Source organism: Bactrocera oleae, chromosome 3 (genome assembly GCF_042242935.1).
Source record: "Bactrocera oleae isolate idBacOlea1 chromosome 3, idBacOlea1, whole genome shotgun sequence".
Lineage (NCBI taxonomy): Eukaryota > Metazoa > Arthropoda > Insecta > Diptera > Tephritidae > Bactrocera > Bactrocera oleae.
The window spans coordinates 30,975,030-30,995,694 of NC_091537.1; positions in this window are offsets into that span (position 1 = coordinate 30,975,030).

Consider the following 20,665-nt stretch of genomic DNA (forward strand, 5'->3'; position numbering starts at 1 on the left):
ATGCAGTATTCGTGCAAAGTTTTATCCGGATATATTGTTTGGTTTTTTAGTTTATGCACTAAAAAATGAAAAAATCAGATGTAATTTAAAATTGTGTTACTTTTTCGCACTCTAACATGGGAATGTCAAAATAATCCAATGCACCAATTTGGTTGAAATGGTTCTAGTAGGTCCGTAGATATGTGTTTTCACCTTAATATGAGCGGTGACGCGCCCATTGTCCAATTTTAATACCGACTCCTCTCTCTTTTATCATCTCAGGTGGAAAGTTTTTTGTCTCTGGCGCATTTAGTTATTGATTTATCGAGCAAGTTTTTAACGAAACCGTTATATAGAGAGAGGGCGTGGTTAAAATTCGATTTCATAAATTTTCACCTGTCAGTAGGATTTGTCCTAAGCGCATTTGGTTATGGAATTTTATAGGTTTTCGACTAATGGCGTTTTGTGGGCGTGGCAGTAGTCTGATTACGCCCATCAACATGTGCCAAGCAACATGTGTACACCGTTCATTAAGATATCTTAAGGGGGGAATAGAATTAATTCGAGTGAACAAGGATCATTTTGGTGACTTTTTTTTATGAAACAGTTGAAATCTGTTTATTAAAACCAATAGTTTATTATAGTATGACATTTGAGTAATAATGTATACATTTTTTATGGAGAAATACTAAATAATACAACAATGGCGTGAATTATTCTGGAGCGTATGGAAAAAAAGTTGAATGGCAGTGACACCCCGAACTCGGTGCTGGATCATATGATCCTATTCTCCAGCGTTACCTCGTAAATTATATACAGAAATAGTGTTCGAAATTTTAATCGAATAATTTGAAAACATGAGTTGGGGAGAAAACGCTTAAAAGTTTGGAAATCTGATGCAAAACGTTCATTATACAGGTATTAAGACAGTCAAACTTCGTCAATTTTGCTTCTGATGCAAAACGTTCATTAGACAGGTACAAAAATAGTAAAACTTCGTCAATTTTGCTCCGATTGACTTGTAATTTAGACACAACATTCCTGAGATGTTATGCATTCATTCGAAATAAAAATTTAAAAAAAGCGAACATTTTTTTATTTTTAATTCTACTTAAGCTATCGTCTGATCAACCTGATCTTTTATATATATAACTTCATATCTAACTTGATTATTTTACAACCCACGCATTCGCAATAATTAAACTATTGTATCAGTAGGTAAGATAACCACAACTTGGTGAATAAGGTTCCGTCAGCTACACCTATCATCCAGTTAAGTTACCAGTGGTTAAGGATAATATTAACCGGTATTGACGAAACTGCCCTAAATTGGTTATTCTTCAATATACATAGTATACAACAAAGTCGCTTTCTCTGTCCCTATATCCCTATGTATGCTTAAATCTTTAAAACTACGCAACGAATTTTGATGCGGTTTTTTTTAATAGATGAGGAGATTGAAGAGGAAGGTTTATAAGTATATGTATAATAACATCCTATATATCTACCTCAGGATATCCCACAATAACATTTTTTTGTCATTTACTGTTTACGACAAATAATGTTTTATTTTCGAAGCGATTTTAACCAATACTGCATTAATCCTTATTCAAATAAATACCTCAAATACCTTGTTGATTTAATATAGATCTATATGGCCCTTTACAAAATATGATTTAAATGAATATTTTCGAAGATATTACAGATTTAAAAATTGCGAGACGTAGCGTTTGCGGCGGTACCGGCCGGAAGCGCTCCTATGAATAGCGCGTCGGAGGCAGCGGCTCTCCCTATAGCACTTTGATTTAGTAGCGATCAGATGCGTTTATTATCGGAGCTCTCCAGTGAGGAAAATAACAGTACCTAATAAAAGCGTGCTTTTCAGTGCGACAACGAATCAGTAATTATAAGTAAATTACGACAAATAATTGTATAATAGTAGTTTTAAAATTGAAATGATATTCTATTCTAAGGTTTTTTTAAATCGCACTTATAGTAAATCTAGTACATAGATACGATTAGATTAAATAAAACATTAATAGGTTGGAATTTTCTATTAAGATCTTGGTTAAAATTTAGAGTTAGATCAATTTAATATTAGGGAAATTATTTTCAAAAATCGTAATTTAAGGTGAGGTATGTAAGTCCAGAAAAAGAACTTAATATAATAGGCCTTTTTTGTTGTTGATGAGCTTTTCTTTAAAAAAAAGAACTTATCTTTTTTTCTAAATGGTAAGTATTTAGATATTTTTTACTGCGGCACATACTAGTAATATGGCAATTTGTGCATAGGTCATACATATATAGAATAAATATAGAACTGAGTAAATTTTGTACAGAAATTATAAAGTAAAATCTGGAAGACGTCGTCGTTCGAACATAGGTAGTAGTACAGTGAAACATCATACGATCAAACGAGACTTTTACAAAATATAGCTCAAGATGAGCCACAATTAAACATCGATCAGAAAAAAGTATTCAATGCAATGAAGGGAGGTACAGGAAAAATATTATTAATCAATCTGCTTTTAAAAAAGTGAGATCTACGGGAAAATTTTTATTACTACTACTACATTTATAGTCTGGGACGAAGCTAATATGTCAAACAAGACGTCTGTGGAAGCACTGGATAGGACAATGCGCGATTTGCGCAACAAAAAATTCACCTATGGGTGGATGTACAATTCTGTTCTCAGGAGATTTCCGTCAAATCCTACCAGTTGTGACTCGAGGAACACGTGCTGATGAAATAAATGCTTCCCTAAAAAGATCCAGCCTTTGGCCACATGTCAATAAATTAGAGCTTTAAACTAATATGAGCTCATCTTCACGTGAGAACAGGCTATTTCCAGAGATCCTGCTAAAAGTTGGCAATGGAGAGTTAACACAAAGTGAGATAAGGATTAACATAAAATAAAACCTTTGTGTTTTGATAGACAACATCCAAGAGTTAGTCAACAATGTCTATCCTGACATTGATAACAAAGTTATATGACAGTATCTTGGTTTAAAGAAAGACCGATTCTGTAACCATCTAACGAAAAAGTAGATGAGGTAAATAACATGATTTTTTCAAAGATTGGTGCGTCGACGAAAATATACTACTCGGTCGATGCTGTTCTCGATTTGGAAGAAGCTGTTCATTCTCCTACAGAATTTCTAAACTCTTGGAACCCTTATGGAGTCCCTCCTCACTAAATGGTGTTGAAAGTAAGTTGTCCTGTTATTTAAATAAGAAACCTGAATCCACCTAAACTTTGCAATGGCACGCGTTTGCTGGTAAAATCACTGAAAACTTTCATAATAGAATGCACAGTTATCATAGGATGTGTTACCAGAAAAAATGTATTGAGACCCCGAATCCCTCAGATACCATCGGATTTACCCTTCTAATTTAAACGTTTACAGTTTTCGGTAGACATCTTTTGCAATGGCCATTAATAAATCGGAGGGTCAAACCTCAACGTTGAAGGCTTAGATTTTAGCGTTGACTGTTTTTCACATGGCAAACTGTATGTCGCTCTTTCAAGAGTAACCTCTAGAGAAAACATGTTTGTATTGTCTAATGACAAAATAGCTGTGAACGTTAAATATAACGACATTGTGTAATATATTAATTGTTGTAAAAATAAAGTAAAAAGGTAAAAATGTAAAAAGTAAATAAGTAGAAATGTAGTGTATGAATTTAGATATTCCAAAGATAGCAGGAAATCTTCATGGTATAGGGAAAGGGGAATTGTTTTACTCCAAATTTAAGGCGTGCGGGCCACGGGCAGTAATGAATAAATCAAAACTACTGGATCGATTTTAATAATTTTTTCAGTGAGTGACATAGGCTTTATACCCTGCGAAGCCGGAGCGAGTTTTTATATACAACGTTCACAGTTTTTCTGTAGTGTATTTAGTATCTGCATTGCATCCGTGCAAAACCGGGCGGGTCGCTAGTTATAAAGGCTTAATTTGGAAAGGCTCTTAATCATGAGTTCGAAGCTCTAAAATATTTGAAGAGTTTTTTTCCAAAGCTTTCTGAGGCGAAAATGCAAGCTAAAATCTTTGTAGACCCTCAAATAAAAAATAAAATCATTGAGCTTTCAGAGGCGTAGACTCTCTCTGTAGGCTCTCAAATAGTAAATCAAATTATGTGATATTTTCCCGAAGTTACTTAGCAATGAGGAGAAAAAACATTCCCATTTAGATAAATTTCAGATGAACAAGGAGAACACTTTCATCAAGATATAATGAACTTTGAGAGACGACACCAATAGGCAGCATACTGAAAGCATGGTGGGGGACTAAATTTGGGCGTTAATAAAAGAAACTTTTACGGAACATGACAGGAAAAGTAAAACTGTTCATTTTTAAACATTTGAAGTGTATTTGAATTGTGTATTGTAAAAATTAATCCAAAATGAATGATCGGTATTGTTAAAAAAAAATAAGCGAGAATTTTTTGCAATTTAACTGAATTATATTTAAAGGCGATTAAAGCGATATTCTTAAAAATTAAAAAAATTACTCTGAACTCTTACCTTTAAAAGTTGTCATCGGAATGCTTGAGCGGCTCCCGTTTTTCCATTGCCTACCGTGCTAATTTTTCTAATTGCTCCCGTTTCCCTTATTGGACCAATCAGAACGCGCCACGTCAAATCATACGTCAGCAGGTAGGACTTACGAGGACTACGTAAATCATGCTGAAAGAGCATGACACTCCCCCCCCGGTATATCTTGCTGATCAGGGTGTACCGAATTAATCACATCTAGAACGGCTATTTTGGCGGCAGGTCTCTCAAAGATGCCACAGGTTGTCTTCGGAGTAGCGCCACGGACTTTTCCATCATTACTCTTTCGTACTTGGATCACTTTGCCTTTAGGCCAGCAGTCTCGCGGGTTACTAGGATCAACTATGTACGCGATATCACCGACTTCGATGTCTTTTACATCTGTAAACCATTTGCTTCGCTTGGTTATGGTGGGCAAGTACACCAATATCCAACGTCTCCAGAATGCGTTTGCAAGTTGTTGCAATGTTTGCCAGCTACGACGCAATAAAATATTCTCAGCAACTGGTTCCGCGATTGGCTTAACTCCACTGGAGCTACCTAACAAGAAGTGGTTAGGAGTGAGTGCCTCTTCGTGGTCGATGGGGATATAAGTTAAGGGCCGAGAGTTAACCATCATTTCCGCTTCCATAAAACTGCACGAAGGAGTTCGTCACTGGAACGGCTAGTTGTCAAGATTTGCTTTACTGACTGAACTAACCGCTCTCACGCTCCACCCATATGTGGCGAAGCGGGTGGTATAAAACGCCGGTTGGTAGCAGCATAAGTAAAAGTTCTTGTTATATGATTTTTATCTAACAGTTCAAATGCTGACTTCAACTCTTTCTCAGCACCTTTAAAGTTTGTACCGTTATCACTCCATATTTCTAACGGACTGCCTCGGCGAGCGATAAAATTACGTACAGCTAGAATGCAGGAGTCTGTTGAAAGCGAGTATGTGATTTAAGCAGGTGAACAATACTCTGTATCTTTTTTCGGTACTTCTCTTAACCGTAACCAGGAGTGGACCAAAGTAATCTTCGCCTTCCTAGGAAAACGGTCGACTACATGCTGCCTCATAGGTGGTCGAGTTTTGGTTGTTCTGTTTTTACAATGCTGACAAATGCGTCGAATCTTATTAGCCACTGTGCGTAGTTTTATTTATAAGCCTATAGTATTGCCTTATTTCGTTGACCATTGTTTTCAAATTGGCAGGATGATACTTAACATGGAAGTGGTTTATGATTAGGTACGTAACATGGTGATTTGAGGGCATTAATATTTGATCTGGTCGCCCTATTACCTTAACTCGACCATTTATTTTCAAAACGCCGTAATCATCTAGATAAGGTGATAGCTTGAAAATATTGCTGGATTTGTCAACTGGATTTCCGGATTCTAAACAAGCTATTGAGTCTCCAAAGTTGTCGTGTTGGGCCTTTTTCCACAGATAACGTTCCGCGAAAATCTTCAGTAGTTGGGCCATCGCCAGCAAGTTGATTATCTTGTATAACGCTTAGCAAGATCCGAACACAATACATTGTCCTAGCTGTTGCACGAAGTAGACGGTTCCAAGTTGAAAATCTTAATGGTTCTGTTACTACCTAAAGCTTTTCTGGGATGGGGTGATAAAAACCCGTAAACTGTGAACGCAGTTCTTCAGTTGCAATACATTGCGATTCGTCAGACAAAAGCCACCGGTCAGGCGAAAGGTACAAGAATGAAGGTCCTCTAAACCATCGACTGTCGTTAGAAAAGTCTGGATCACCATTCCACTTCGTAGCTTCATCGGCAACGTATTCCTTAGTTGGAACCCAGTGCCATTCCTTGACGTCGGTCATCTCTAGAATTTCACTAACTCGGAAGGCCACAACCTGTTTGTAGTGGTGGTGATCGGTCACGCTAACACCGTTCGTGAATCTGACCAATAAACGCATTTATCAACGCGTACAGAATACGATTCGATGATATACTTGGCGAGGCGAGCGCCTAGAAGAGCTGCTTTCAGTTCTAAACGAGATATGGATATTAGCTTCAGTGGGGCTACCCTTGTTTTGCTTGCGATCATTGTACAGTTAACCGCATCGTCATACGAGTATCGGAGATAACACACTGCTGCGTAGTTGCTTTCACTTGCATCAACAAATGTATGTAATGCTATTTGTGGAACTCCGGCAAATAGAGTTCGCATATAGCATCTTGAAAACCTTAGGCTCTCTATTTTCGGAATTAGTTTGAGCCATCTTAGCCACTTCACAAATTGGTCATCTGGAATTGGGACATCCCAGTCTCATCCAGCTCTCCACATCTCTTGCTGAATAACCTTAGCGTATATCACGTAAAAACTGATGAGTCCAAGAGGATTGCAAATAGTCATCACTAAACTCAAAACCTCGCGCTTAGTAGGCCGCCGTTGACGAAGAAATATGTCATAATCTCTATACTTAGCGGACACACGAAAGGCGAAATGGTCAGTGGACATAATCCACCATATGCCTAAAACCTTCTCAGTAGGCAGTTCACGTTCAAGATCAAGAGATAGATCATCAAGCGGATCCTCATTTAGGGCACCTAATACCCGACTCGATCTCGACAAAAAATTTCTTAAATGAAAGCCTCCAAGTGCATGAACATGACACACCTCTTGATCTAATTTAATAGCTTACTCTTCGGTGTCAACACTTACCAACATATCGTCTATTTAATGATTTTCTATTATGCATTTTGAAGCTCAAGGAAATTCCTCTTCAAAATCTTTAGCATTCTTATTTTTTATCTACTGAGCGCATCTTGGTGAACATTCGGCCCCAAACGTCATCACTGTCATCGCGAATGTAGTATGCTCATTGGCGTTTGGTTCATACCAAAGAAAGCGTAGGAAGTTTTGGTCTTCTTGTCTTATACGAACTTGGTGAAACATTTCAGCTACATATATCGGCAGTTTCAGCAATTCGCTTATATCGAAACTTAAAGAGCACTGAGTGTACAGGGGTTGTAAGGTCTGGGCCTTTTAGCAGCATGCTGTTACACTCCATTTACCTTAGCATATGCGTCCCAGACTAATCTAACCTTTCCTGGTTTATTGGGATTGGTTACTGTAAAAATTGGCATATACCATATACCCCTTTTGCATATAATCTAGGATCTTTTTGTGAAGAGTTTCGGCCAGGTCGTGGTCTCGTTACATTTTTTCCCTTAGACATTTCGCCCGAAATAAGGCCATTGACAGGCTATCGGGTATCTCAATGTCCGGATGCCTCCACAATAAACTGGTCTCGAAACGATTTTCAATGCGGACGGTGTACCTTTTTAGTTGCTCCAAAGCGACCTCATCCTCCTTAGACATTAAGGCAACAGGTTTGGTTGACACACCTAAGTTGTCGAGGCAAATGTACGTTTTGGTAATTTCAACCAGTTCAGCTTGGGCAGAGCATTCACAGATGTGGTAAACGTGGTGTATAGGATCGGCACCGGCTTTAGGCATCAACCCTTTCAATATCCATTTCAATTTAGCCTTCTCTTCAATTGAACCATTTTCTCCTCCATATAGGGATTTTATTGGAGATCCAAGTGCCGCGTTATTTAGGCCTATCAGCAGTTGTGGAGTGGCGTTTGAATAGGACTGCAATGGCAACCCTTTCAAATATATGAAACGTAGTCATAGTTTGTGAGCATCAAGCGATTGCGTAGGCAACCGAAGCTGCTTGACGGAGCGAGCACCCTTAGCAAATTGCCTATGCCCATTTATAGCTGATATTGTTAGGTCGGCTACAACAGACTCGATCTCATAACGATGTGTATCACCAGTCCAATGTAGGTAAAGTGGTTGCGGTGTTCCTCTTACATTAAGCTGTTTTAAGAGCTCTTTGTCAATAAGTGTAAGAGACGAACCATCATATGTTGATACACTACCATGAGCAGAGTGTAAAACTACCGGTAGTATTCGAAAGAGTGTGCTTGCCCCAGTTACAATATGCGTATTAATGTTGGCGGAATGCTCTCTGGATACCATATTGACATTGATTGACGTTGTCTCAGCTACAGTTTGGTCGAATTCCGAATTGTGTAAAAGTGGATGATGACTGCGTGTGCACCCGTTAGCGCTGTAAGGTGTAACCAAATTACATCTATTCATCAAACCAAATCTCCTATGAAGTGTGGCCATATTTTGGTCGACACATGAGGAGTGCAAGAGCAAAATTTTAACAGCTTTTCGCGCTGGACCTTCCAATGCCTGTCGCAGTCTGAACAGATTCTCTTCGTCGGAAAATCCGTAAACCTCCGTAGTTTGATTATAAGCGGCATAAAACAAAGGCCACTCGCTGGGTTTACTATCATATTTGGGCAATTCTTTAGCAAGGCTGTTACGAGAAGCAACATGATCCCGAGTCAATCGGCGATAAGCTGAAGCACCAAAGGACAAGCTGTTAGCGTGTCCACCTGTCGGAAAAGTTGTATGTGCTGGTTGCGACAAAGCAGTCTCTGGTTAAAGTGTCGAGTTCCGTCGCAACTGTGGTTCAAGTGACTGTATTCGTTCCAATAAAGATTGAAGAACCGTATATTAGTATCATCTTGCTGACCAGTTAATATTCCGGTTGGATAATTGTTATGTAGTGGGGGCCCACTATTAGTAATACCATTTACAACAGGAGCTGTTCTAGTAAATAGTGCTACAAATTGTGTCGGTAGCTGCAGGATCTGGTGGATGGTGTTGGAGTGATACCGCATATACCCTATTGGCTGGGGGAGCTGCTTTTGATACGTCTGCGTTCGAAGTTTCAGTGTGTGTCACAGGAATTCGCTTATTAGCAGCCCGATCAGTAACACCAATAACTTCTGTATTTTTCACAATTGGAAAGCTGGTTGAAGTAGTGAGGATGCTGACTGCAGCGAAATTTGACAAAAGAACGAAATAAATTATTCGCGCGCGACATTATAATTTGCGTTTATATGTAGTGCGTGATGAGGGTAGAGTAACTTTTTTAAGATGTTAAAAAAAAATATCGAGAATTTTTTGCAATTTAACTGAATTTTATTTAAAGGCGATTAAAGCGATATTCTTAAAAATTAAAAAATTTACTCTAAACTCTACCCTCTAATTTTACTATTGTAATTGCTCCCGTTTCGCTTATTGGACCATCATAACAGGAATCTTTTAGTAAATTATTTATGTGTATAATTTGTTTGTAATTTTGTTGAGTTGGATTTTTCCATTTTTTATACATAAAAACAAATTCAAAACTATTTTTATTCTTATTCTTATTTTTAGGTATAAAATCAACACAAATAAGGTATGTGTAATCCGTGCGCAAAAATATTTTATACCGGTGTTATGAATCTTTCAAAAGCCATTATGTGGTAAATGCCATCCATGGAAAGAACAATTTAGTTTTTTGGCTAGTGATAAGAAATGAGCGACCAGCGATGGAAAATTTTAAAGGTTATTTTATTATTAAATAAAATGAAAACATTTTTAAACATTTTTTGGTATAAATATTTCTAACCCCTTCTAGAAATATTTTTACATCATGGTAGATAATTTTTGAAAGCAAACAAACATCATAGAGTGATGAAACCCATTGAAGAAGTATTGCCCTGATTCAACCCATTTTCGACCTACAGACGTACTTTAATCAGGAAAGGATTAAGATTGAATTTCAATTAAATATCTCACAAATTGACCGCTATTTGCAGTAAAAAGTCACGTATAGGTACTAGGGGCTTGAACAGTTTTGTTTCGAATACATAGCGAAATACCCTATCAAACTTTAATGTATCATCATTTGTGTGAAATTCAACCCCTCAAACTTATTTATTGAATGAGTTATCGCACTTTTAGTAGTTTTAATCAAAACCGTTAAATAGAGAGTGTGCGGTGTGAATATACCTGTAGTTATTATTGCTTTAGCAGCTTAGGAGATATTTATGTACATTAAACCTATTAAAAGGCGGAACTTCGCCCGTTATTTCAAAATGTTTAGTCTAAAACTAATGGAGATAGATATAGGTTTATGTACCATATATAAATGATCAGGATGACGAGACGTGTTGGAATCCGTAGGAAGCTGTAACTTGAGTAAAAACTGAGACATCGGCACGGACCTTTGTACACGTGTTGCTTGGTCGAATCGAACGAGTTCGTAGAAGGGCGTAATTGGACCACTGCCACGCACACAAATCCCCATTAATCGAAAACCCATAAATTTCCATACCTAAGCCGTACAATAAACTGTCATTCGGTGCAACGTATCAAAAAAACAAGGGGCACCTGTGCTTTGAAAATTTTTAAAAACTGGGCTTAGCCCCGCCCCCTAATATGTTTAATGTAGCTATATCGCACACCATTCAAGCTTCATCACCCAAATTTACACAGGACAAATTTGACACCTCTTGCGACAGCGTGAAAAAAAGTGAAATTCTCATATAGCGGTTTTGTTAAAAACTACCAAAAATTCGACAAATCAATAACTAAATGGGTCAGCGATAATAAATTGAGCGCCTACTTCTCTTATAGCACATTTTATATTCCATATGATTCTTTCACTTTCCAGTACACAAATTGTTAATACCACCACTTACTTTACTCCGCAAATGAGAAGCGTATGTTTCCTTGTTTCAAACTGATTCACAAACTTTATTTATTATTATAATTACAAATTTTTAATTTAACGCACTCCTGGTCGCATACCAGTGGAGAGGTAATAAAGGTGGTTGATAGCCGGGTCAAATTAACACGCGCGCCAAAGAAAATGATGTTTGCTGATCGACAGTCGTTGCGAGAAGAGGCTGTCCGCTTCGAGGACAGCTGTTTTGTTCGGTGTGTTGTGCAGAGATCCTTGTGTGGTGTGTGGGTGTTGTGTGTGGTGTGTGTGCCAGTGTTGTCTGGGTGTTTTGCTGTTTCCAGGTGTGGTGTGTGTGCCAGTGTTGTCTTGTGTGTGGTGTGTCTGAGTTCTTCGGGGCGGGAATTGTAACTCATTTGGCCATCCCGGCCCCCCTAGGCGAATGTTCAGCCTAGCAGTCGCTGTAGCTGTTGCAACGTTGCCACAACGTTGCTGAGTCCGGACGTGCGGCGATAGTTCGGTCTACGCCTAGTCGGTGCGGACGGGACTCCGATCGGGGTGCCGTTCTTCGGCGACGTGCCACACGATTGGCTTGCTGCGGTCGGTTTGCGCCGCGGATCCGTGGGGCAGGCTGCCGACTGACCTCTCGCCTCGGAGTACGGTGAAGCAACGTGTGATGCTGCCTGCCACACATTTGGCACAAAGCACCTGAGTCGCACTCCTGCGTCGTGTGTGTATGTGCCAGACAATTGTTGCAATGCCCATGCGCCTGGGCAACCTGCTGGCGTTGTGTCGGCGACATGCCCTTGAAGAGCCCACAGTGCTGCAACTTGTGGGGACGGCAACAAAGGGGGCATCGGATGCGATGGGGCGCCTCAGGTGGAGACGGAACGGTATCCATTTCAGTATCCATATCTATCTGTATGGAGAAAAAGGCGTGATTAGTTACGATTCAGTGGTATAGAGTATGGATATCTTTCTATATGTGACCAACTTTATTTGGTTTGGTGATCGTATTAGTCTACCCATTATTTTGTTAGTATATATGATTGTAATTTGTCATATTATATTTGCGGTTTTTTATTTCTGTTTCCGAGTATTTAGACGGATAGTTCGATTTTTTTCTTGTAGGTATTATTAAACGGATGGTTTACTACATGCGTTTTCGCTATTATTTGAGATTGGCAGGAAGCATAGTTTAACGAGCGGTCTGGTTAGCGTTCCGTTTCGAGTACGGAGGTCAACTACTCGTATATGACCGTCGGAACCATGATGTAGCTTCTCTATGCGACCAAGTCGCCATTCTGTAGGGGGAAGACAATCGTCATTAATTAAAACAAAATCTCCAAGCTTTGGCGCCTTTTCGGGAGTTTTCCAGCGGTACCTTTTATGAAGGTCCTTTATATACTCCTCCTTCCATCGGCGGCTGAAATCATGATGGAGAATTTTAATTCTCTCCCATCTATTTTGTAAGGATAGCGACTCCACGCCTGGCTCAGGTATGGCCAGAATGGGTGCTCCTTTTAGAAAGTGCCCTGGAGTTAGGGCTGTGAGATCTGAGGGATCTTGCGAGAGTGTCGTTAGTGGCCGTGAATTGAGAACGGCTTCAATTCGAATTATTAAGGTCGAGAATTCTTCATAATTAAACTAGGTTCCAGCTACTTTTTTGAAGTGGGATTTGAAGCTTTTTACAGCTGATTCCCATAAACCACCCATATGAGGAGCGCTTGGAGGGATAAACTGCCAGTTAATACCTTGGGGAGCGTACTTTTATACGATTTCAGGTGAGACCTGTTTGATAAAATTCACGAACTGTTTTTCTGTGGCTCTTTGAGCTCCAATAAATGTCTTGCCATTGTCGCTCATGAGTTTTGAAGAAAAACCACGTCGTCCGACGAAGCGAGCAAATGCCGCGAGAAAAGCCTCCTTTGTCAGATTCGTACATAGGTCGAGGTGCACTGCTTTTGTCGTGAAACAGACAAAGACAGCCACATAGCCTTTCATGAGAGTGGGAGACCTTAACATGGATGCCTTTATCTGAAAAGGCCCAGCAAAGTCGACACCTGTAATGGTGAAAGGCAGAGCGAAGTTACAGCGTTCAAGAAGACCAGATTCGACCTATGGTCGAACGTAGGCCGTCACGCTTGGACTGGACAGTCGCAAAACAGCTCTTCACTGCAGACTCCATCAAGTGGGCGCTGGCCTCCTTTGAAAAATATAAGTCACCGGGTGCGGACGGTATCCTTCCAGCTTTCCTGCAACAGGGGGAGCAGGTGCTACTGCCCCACCTTGTTCGGCTGATGAGGGATAGCCTAGCGCTGGCGTATATCCCAGAACCATGGCGCACCGCAAAGGTGATCTTCATACCCAAAGTAGGGAGGAAAGACTACTCATTGGCGAAATCGTTCAGGCCAATCAGTCTTACTTCCTTCCTACTCAAAAGTATGGAAAAGATCATAGACCACGAAGTACGATCGAAGGTGCTGAAGGCATCACCGCTTCATGAGAAGCAACATGCTTACAGAGCAGGCAGGTCAACAAACACTGCTCTGTACCAGCTAACCTCAGAGATCCAGAATTCGTTAGATAGGGGCGAGGTGGTGTTATGCGCCTTCCTCGACATAGAAGGTGCCTTTGACAACACGTCTCACGAGAGCGTGTCAAGAGCACTAGAGAAAAGGAGCGTGGCAGCACCAGTGCGCAGATGGATTACAGCCGTACTGCGCACTAGGGTGGCGGAAACCGCAGTAGGAGAAACTAAAATTCGTCTGGGAACAACAAGAGGCTGCCCACAGGGTGGAGTGCTATCCCCCCTACTTTGGAGCCTAGTTGTGGACGATCTCCTTGAGCGGCTGACTAGCAATGGAATCCGCTGTCAGGGATATGCGGATGACATTGTTATCTTAGCTAGAGGAAAATTTGAAGACACACTCTGCGATATCGTTCAGAGGGGATTGGGACTGGCAAAGGGATGGTGTAGTGGGGTTGGCTTAAGCATCAACCCCGCTAAAACTACAATCATTCCCTTCACCAGACGGAGATCACTGCCGGGCCTCAGGAGTATATCCCTGGACGGCAGAGTGGTCGAGATGGCCAGCATGGTCAAGTACCTGGGCCTCACACTGGATTCCACACTACGATGGAATCAGCATGTGAACCAGACCTTAACCAAAGCTACTAAGGCACTCATGGTGTGCAACCGACTTGCTGGGAAATCCTGGGGGTGCTCCCCAAGGACTATCAGGTGGATGTACACCATGATCGTGAGACCGATTATCACGTATGGAGCGGTATCGTGGGGTTCGAGAGCATCGCAGACTTCGGTAGGACTTAAACTGTCGAAGCTGCAAAGACTTGCCTGCATCTGCGCGTCGGGAGCAATGCGAACGTGTCCGACCGCAGCACTGGAAGTCATGCTAGAACTTTCACCGCTACACCTGGTAATCAAACAGACTGCCAAACGAACTCTGCTCCAAATGACAGCAGAGGGAGCTGGCAAAGGGAAGGTAATCTCATCCCAACAGATGAAAGAGCTAAGTGAGGAAATACCACTAGCCCTTCTCCCAAGGGATAGCATTACCAAAGTAGTAAACTTCAGCAGAAAGTTTCAAGTAACCCTTGGCAGCAAATCTGAGTGGAATGACTCTTCACTGGACCGGCTGCTAAGGGGTAGCACCATCAAGTGGTACACCGACGGGTCGAAAACGGAGGAGGGGATTGGTGCAGGGGTCGCTGGGCCAAGCACCAAACTCTCCATTCCCATGGGAAGTTTCCCAAGCATTTTCCAAGCTGAGGTCTATGCTATAAGTCGGTGTGTAGGGATAAACCTCCAACGCAACTATCGCAATAAGAGTATCGCTATACTCAGCGATAGTCAGGCGGCACTAAGAGCGATCTCAGCCTATGAGGTCAGATCTCTCCTAGTGATGGAGTGTATAGAACGGCTGAACAGCCTATCTAAGCAAAACCGAGTACACCTTATTTGGGTGCCTGGCCATAGGGGTATAGCTGGGAACGAACTAGCTGACGAATTAGCCCGCTCTGCAGCCTCTACAAAAATGGTAGGGCCGGAACCATACATAGCGGTTGGTCCTCATACCATCAAAGAGCTCCTCCGAAGGGAGGAAAGAGCAAGCAGGGAGATACATTGGCAACAACTTCAGGGCATGCACCATGCCAGACTGCTATTGGGGGGTTACGACCTCAAGCGGTTTAAAGCCATAATTAATCTCCCCAGAAACAAATTCCGGCTACTGGCAGCGTTCTACACCGGCCATTGCAGGCTCAAGAAGCACCTCTTTAACATGGGCATAGCCTCTTCTGCAAACTGCCGGTTCTGCGACATAGAGCCGGAAACCCCTGAACATCTGCTGATGAACTGCACAGCAGTCTGCAGACGCAGAATCAAGGCCCTGGGATCCATGTTTCCACACAGGGATCGTATCGCCTCACTAGCACCCAGCAGAATTTTGGAATTTATCAACATGCTGGGCCTAGATGATACGATATGACTTAGGGGAGGGCACAATAGACCATAGGTCGCGGTGCATACCTCGAAACTAATCTAATCTAATCTAATCTACAGCGTTCCGGTGGAAGTGCTGCCATAATCTGCGTTCGCATCTTCTGATTATGCATAGTGCAGATCTTGCACATGAAAATGCATTTCTTTATTTTGGGCTTGAGTCTTGGAATATAAAACTCTTGACGGACGATTTGTTGCATGAGGCGATGTTCTGCGTGTAGCAATAGCACGTGGACATAGCTAAGGTACAAGGTGGCAAGTTGCGATTTCTCTGGGATAATTATGGGATGTCGTTCGTTATACGTCAGGCTTGAATTAGCAAGCCGACCATTCGCACGGAGTACTCCTTTCGTGTCAATGAATGGATTTAAGACTAAGAGTGAGCTCTTTTAATCTATCGGCTTCGATTCTCTTAGTAATGATATTTCTCGGCTGAAGTAACGCGCTTGCGTAGATGCGATAAGAGCGACCTTTGCTTTTTGTAAGTCTAGGTGCGTCACTGTATCGCATTGGGAGTGTAATGAAGTTACTCCCTTAAGTTTAATTTTGAGTCGCTCTATGAACTTGAGCATGTAAGCTATTACCCTGAGTGCTCGGGGATACGATGAAAATCGTTCGAGGATGTCAGTATCATCCACTGTTGTGTGAAAATAGTCGATTTTTCGACTTTCTGGGGCAATTATATTGCGCATGGGCGATTGTGGCCAAGAATCAGGAGATTCTGTTAACCATCGGGGGCCATTCCACCAGAGGGTGGTGGTGGCAAGATGCAGGGGTTTGCATCCTCTTGTACCTAGATCAGCAGAATTGTCAGCACTGGCTACATGTCGCCAAGTGGCTGATCCTACTAGGTCAAGGATTTGAGACGTTCGGTTTGAAATATACGTCTTCCATGCATGTGGTGGTCTTTCTAACCAGGCTAGTACAATTTCGGAATCGGACCACAGATATAATTTATATTGTGCCATGTTTAATTGCGTTTGTACGATGGACACGGGTTTGGCCAGTAGTAGCGCTCCACATAATTCAAGTCGTGGTAGACTTATTGTTTTTAAAGGAGCCACTTTTGCTTTTGCTACTAGTAAGTGGCATGTGGTCGCATTGGCGCTTTGTGTGCGAACATATATAGTTGCGCAATATGCCTTTTCAGAGGCGTCACAGAAGCCGTGTAGTTCGACTTTGTGCTCTGGGGCATAATTTACCCAACGTGGGATTTGTATCTGTGAGATATCATTTAGATTGCTCGCAAACTGGGACCACTTTTCTAATCGAAGTGGTTTTACTTGTTCGTCCCAGTCGGTTCCATCTAACCATAATTCTTGTATTAGGATTTTGGCTTGTATCATAATTGGCGAAAGCCATCCTGCGGGGTCGAAAAGTTTCGTAACAGAAGATAAAATTTGCCGCTTTGTTATGGCGGATAATGCAGATATTGACTCTGTAGTGTATGAAAACTGGTCAGATATCGCATTCCATTGGATTCCCAGAGTTTTTGTTGTACTTTCCTCTTCGAATTTAAGGAAATTAGTATCTAACAAATTTTCATGTGGTATATTTTTTAGAATATTAGGGTGGTTCGCCGTTATCTTTTTCAACGGAAACCCTGCGGTATTTAGGGCTTGTATCACTTGTGATAGTGTCTCGTATGCTTGTGGAAGACTGTGACTTCCAGACAGAATATCGTCTACATACGTTTGTGTTTTTAACACCTGGGTTGCCAGAGGAAACTCCGACTTGGTGTTTTCTGCCAATTCGTGCAGTGTTCGAATGGCTAAATATGGGGCACAGTTGACGCCAAAGGTAACTGTTTTCAATTTATAATCGCGGAGTGGACTATTGGGAGATTTTCGGAAAATAATTCGCTGAAAATCTTGATCGTCTTTATGTACGACTATTTGTCTATACATTTTTTCGACGTCTCCGTTAAAAACGTATTTGAATATATGCCAATTTAAAATTAGTAGCATTAAATCTGGTTGGAGCGTGGGTCCCGTAAATAGAATATCCTTTAGGGAATTCCCCGAGCTAGTAGATCTTGATGCATTAAAAACAACTCTTACTTTAGTTGTTTTTTTTTGTCTGGCTTTACTACTGCGTGATGAGGCAAGTAAAATGAGTAATATTTGCCATTTATGATTTTTTCGCATGGGCTTACTTCCTCCATGTGGTCTAAATGGAGGTATTCTTCCAACACGCCATCGTATTCTGGCTTAAGCTCACCTTTTTTAAGTAAGTTTTTTTCCATACTTAAAAACTGCTGTATAGCAGAGGTGCGAGAGTGACCTAAGGCGATTGTGTTGGGAAATTGTTGTTTTAGTGGTAGTCGTACGACATACCGACCATTATCTGATCTAGTAGTTGTGGCTTTGTAAAAGTCTTCACAATACTGATCTTCAGGGGTTGCGATTGATATGGGGGGGAGCTCTTCTAACTCCCAAAATTTCTTTAATTGTGAATTGAGGTATTCGTTTGAGATTTCCTCAACCTGAGTGGTCATGGTGGTAACTGGTTCCGAAACTAGTCCACTTAGGATCCACCCAAAAATAGTATTTTGTGCCAGAAGTGTATTTGAAATTTTCTCAATACCTTCGAGTATTATCTGTGGTATGAGATCGCTGCCTAATAGAAGGTCTATTTGAGCGGGAGTGTTGCAGTTGGGATCTGCTAACTTTAGGTGTGAAACCTTTTGCCAATGCTTGCTATTTATGTGATAGCTTGGAAGCATATTTGTAAGTTGCGGTAAGACTATAGCTTCTGCTTGTATGTGCTTATCCGCTTGGGGGGAAATTAGGGTAATGGGGCAGATTTTATTTGAGTTTTGGACTACTCTTCCGCCCATTCCCGTGATTTCAAAATTGGCTAGCTTTGTTGGCAGTTGTAGCCTATTTTGAGCCCTAGACGCTATGAATGATCGTTGTGATCCTTGGTCTATTAAGGCCCTAAGTTTAAACAGTTCTCCTCGGTGTTCGATGGAGACGACTGCTGTCGGTAGCAGTACTCTACTTTGATTTTCGCTGTGTAGCGTTTGGGTTTTTAATGCCTTTGAGCAGCATGGTGCTTCTTGGCAATTATCGGGATTTCGCACTTCCGGATTTGCTGTTGCAATTAAACCCGTGGCTCTTTTCATATTTGCGCTATTTGGGGGTGATCTGGCAAAATTGTTATAATGAAGCATAGAATGATGTCGTTTATGACAATAAACGCAATTAAATTTGCTTTCGCACTCTTTAAGTGTATGCGCATGTGACAAGCAGTTTGTACAAAGTCTTTTTGTTTTTACAAAATTGTTTCGGTCGATATTATTCAATTTTTTGAATCTCTCGCAAGATTTTAGCTTATGCCCCCCTGTAGAGATTTAAGTGCTTCCCAAGCCAAATTGAAATTATTGTCATTTAGTGCGAACTGTTTTACTATTACGCTTGCTTGACCTTTTGTTTTGTATCGAAGGTGATACAAATTTTGTGCATTCGATAATTTTGGGTGGTTCATGTAAACGGCTGTAAACATGTCCCGGAAGGACGGCCATTGTTCATAACCACCATGAAATATTTCTGTGTCACATGCGGGCACCTTGAGATGGATGCCTGAACTTGTGACAGCTCTACTCGCTGATGTGGAGTAGGTGCAATTGCTTTTATTAGCTTCAGCTGATCGGAAATCATTGCTTTAGTGTCTTCGAACTGGTCTAAGCAGTTTTCATATTTGGCGTAAGCCGAGGACTTAAAATTTTCTGGTAGATCTGATTCGTCAGAATCTACTATGGCGTCATATGAAGCTTGGAGACGTATCCAAAAATTGTCGAGATTTTCTTTTTTGATTTCTAAAGCCGATTCAGAATTATCTTGAATCGGAGCAGATGAAAAACGAGTGCAGTATCTTATCAAACTGTCACTCTCAGCAATGAATTTACTGTATGTAATGTCTTTCCCCCTTTTTTGTTTTGTAGCACCTTGCTTTGAGCGTGTAGCTTCTGCAGGTGTACATGGACTTTTTTCGTCCGAAATCATTTTTGGTACTCTTAATAATTGTGTACATTTAGAATCTTTCGAATCTGCGTTCATTTAAAAACAAAAATTCAATTAATCAAATGATTTCTCTCAGTGTAAACTGATTAAATTTAAGCGAAATTCGTAATTGTAACGCGTAATCTCTTTTATCTAAATACGAGAATTAGTAAATCGGTTTATTTTAATTTAATTTTTTTTTTTTTTAAATCGGATTAAATAAGATAGCGTGTTTCGTTGTTACGGTACTTATTTATTTATTATTTATCTCGATTGTATTGCTAATTTCAACAATCATGCATAAATTGCAATACCTTTTTTTTTTTTTATATCTTTATTATGTTCGTATGCGTTATAGGGTATACCTATAAGCGAATTAGTATATGTCAATGAGAGCTCGTATAAGAGATCAATGTACTTTATACATATATATGCAATCCTACTTGTGTTTTGTTTGCCAAACAACAAGGGGTATTGCCGAGTATGTGCCAAATTGGACTTTGGAATATATTAAATTAAATTGTATAGAATCAATGTATATAATATTGTTCACAATTTTTTTTTTGTTATTTATTTAATTATAAATATAAATAATTTTTTTTTTTTTTTTAAGAATTCTTTTTTCTTTACCGAACCGTTTAAAATGCTTTTTTTTTTCGAATGCGCTTTTTTGAAGTTCTTTAACTTTTGGTGGTACCCTAGTAGGGTATAATAATATGTCCCGTACTTGTATAAATACGTATATAAACGAGCGGACGTTGTTTCTCAGTTAGTCAGAAAAAGCGCATAAACGTAATTAGCAACAAAGTAATCGTATGTGCACTACGATTCGTAAATATGTACTCTTGGTATTGAATGTAAATATGTACGTATGTATAAGAGTAAAAGAATGTACGTATATTAAGAGTAAGTTAATATACGTATGTTTTATATGTTTAAATTTTTTCCTTTCCTTTACCTTTCTCTCTCTTCTCTTTTATTGCAGGTAAAATATGTCAATAATATTAAGAAGGTATATATGCATGCGCTCAAAATTATGAGTTGATAAAAATTTTGGTA